Source organism: Montipora capricornis, chromosome 9, assembly GCF_036669925.1.
Source record: "Montipora capricornis isolate CH-2021 chromosome 9, ASM3666992v2, whole genome shotgun sequence".
In the NCBI taxonomy this organism is placed as follows: Eukaryota; Metazoa; Cnidaria; class Anthozoa; order Scleractinia; family Acroporidae; genus Montipora; species Montipora capricornis.
This window is the reverse complement of record NC_090891.1, coordinates 48,391,742-48,394,059: the sequence shown is the minus strand read 5'-3', so window position 1 is coordinate 48,394,059 and position 2,318 is coordinate 48,391,742. Positions and strand designations below refer to the sequence as shown.

Sequence of the window (2,318 nt, the reverse complement as noted above, 5' to 3'; positions counted from 1 at the left end):
GAGGTTATGATGATGTCGTCAAACAGATTTGAATGTTGAGAAACACTTGCAACACTCATTTGCCTTTCTTAAACAAAAAATCAATCCACCTTCTTTAATTTGGAAATATTTGGAACCTTTCTTCTCATTCTTGACATAAATTTATGTTTCTGGCAATAAATGAAAGAAACCTCTGAATTTCTTGCCAAGTACTTTTAGCAAAAAAAGATCATTTTTAAGGAAAATGGTCCATCTTTCAGTACACTTCCACAGGACCGGCAATTCTGGCATGCTTTCTTGGTATTTTTGCCACACTTAACTGAGTGGAAGGTTGGCAAAAAAACCGTACATTGAGCCTTTTTTTTTTCAAATCCAAGCTTGGCAATCCGGGTTTATTTTAAACCTTAAATAACCTACTTTGTGCCAAAATTCCCGGTTTTCTTGGCACATTTTAATCGGAAATATCAACATTTTGGCAAAAATTAACGTTATTGAATATCTCCGTTGGTTTTAGACAAACCTTTAAATACGAACCCTTCTTGGGAGTAACTGCAGAATATTACCCTGCCACTCGAACAAAGTTCTGCCAAGCCAGCTACGCGGTAGGCAGAAACTAATAAATTCAAGTGGAAGTATGTAATTTATTCAAGTAACAATCAACTGCGAATTGAAAATGGCTATCTTAGAAGCTGGCTGCGTGGTACGCGGTAAGCATTGAGATAATCAATTCAAGTCTATTTTAGAAACTGGCTACGCTGTACACGGAAGATAATCAATTCAAGATGGAAGGCTATCTTAGAAGGTGGCTACGCGGTACGCAGTGAGATAATCTCGTGAACGTGTAGTTAACCAAGCCGTAAATTGAAAGCTAAAATGTTAAAAAAGTGCTAATCACTGAAACGAACGCTTAGGCTTAATCAGTAAACGAGTGCTATTTTGTTGGCTAGATTGCAGAATACCCGGCCCACAAAATATCTAACTTGAAAGCTGCTCCCGCAGTGCCGCCGTCGTGTTGTATTGCTGCGCCCGCAGTCGTACAGCCCCGTAGTCGTTAGTCACGGTTGAAATGATAATCAGTCGTGTTGCAATGCTGCTTCCGCAGTCCCGCAGTCTCGTAGTCGTCAAAATGAATTTCAACTCCCTTGCTTAATCGAGCGCATCGATGCCTCGTTTGTTACAACGACAACAACAACAACAAAACAAAATACATTACTTGTACCCTTTCTGTAATTTGTCACGCCGAATATCCTATTTTTGTGAATCATACGATCGCAAGCACTTTTTCAGACACCCAAGGTATTCTACTATCGCGCTTCTCATGAAAATACCTTGCTCTATAATCCATAATCGTTCTATAATCCAAATAATCGTGAGTTCAAACATTGACGCACAATCAGTCGCTTAACATCTTCACCATCTTTGTAAGATACCCGGGAACAGGTAAACGTATCGTGACATCACTTGAAAATTCCTTCACTCTACTTGATACATTGGTCAACCCTTCCTAAAAAAATTTCATATTTGGTTCAATCTTTGATACCGTTTTTTGTTAATCTTTTCAGGAAAATCGTCCGCAATTCAGCATGCCACCCAAGACCCGTTAGAACACTTAGAGTTAACTTCTCCAATTATCAGCAAAACAACGTCCTCTATTGGTGAAACTGCTGGCAAATCAACATCAAGGATTCATTCTCTCCCCTGAAGTCTTTGACATTCTTAACAAGTTAATGAAGTCGGACGAGGATAACGCCACTGGGCACGTTCAGCTGTTACGCAAGTTGTTCTCCGGTGAACAAAGTTCATACCACTATTCGACTGAGGAGAGCAGAGTCATCCCTTTGCTCAACGTGGCGAGACTGATCGCTAAAACGGACCATGGACATGGTCTGTTTGCCATTCCACTAGCGTTCAGGCTGACACTCACAGAAATGGAGACGGCTGCTAACCACCTGTTAACTGAGGTAATAGAAGACTTCAATGAAAGTTTCAAGAACATCTACGACAATGGTCAACTTCACGTCACCTTCGAGCCCAACGCACAGCAGCTCCTTAGGGACAACATCGATCAGTTTGTCGCAGAGGTTAACGAAGGCATCCGAGACGGCAAAGTCCCCCCAAAGTCCAAAATGCCGGAGCTGGTTCTAAGAGTCGCGGCAGCAATGCATGTTTTTAATCACACCATGACTAAACTTCTCGCCGGAGTTCCAGCTTCTGCCCCACCAACTGAAATTTCGAAATCTACACTGGAAAATGCAACTGAATTTGTTCACCATCTGGAGAGCCAGAAGGAAATTCTGTGTCAAGTAAGTAACACTGGAACAGTTTCTGCAATCCGTTAA

At 41.4% G+C, this 2,318-nt stretch overlaps 1 pseudogene; it reads left to right on the top strand.

Moving 5' to 3' along the window:
- The first annotated feature begins 1,528 nt into the window (after positions 1 to 1,528).
- LOC138017707 (uncharacterized) lies at positions 1,529 to 2,318 on the top strand (annotated as a pseudogene).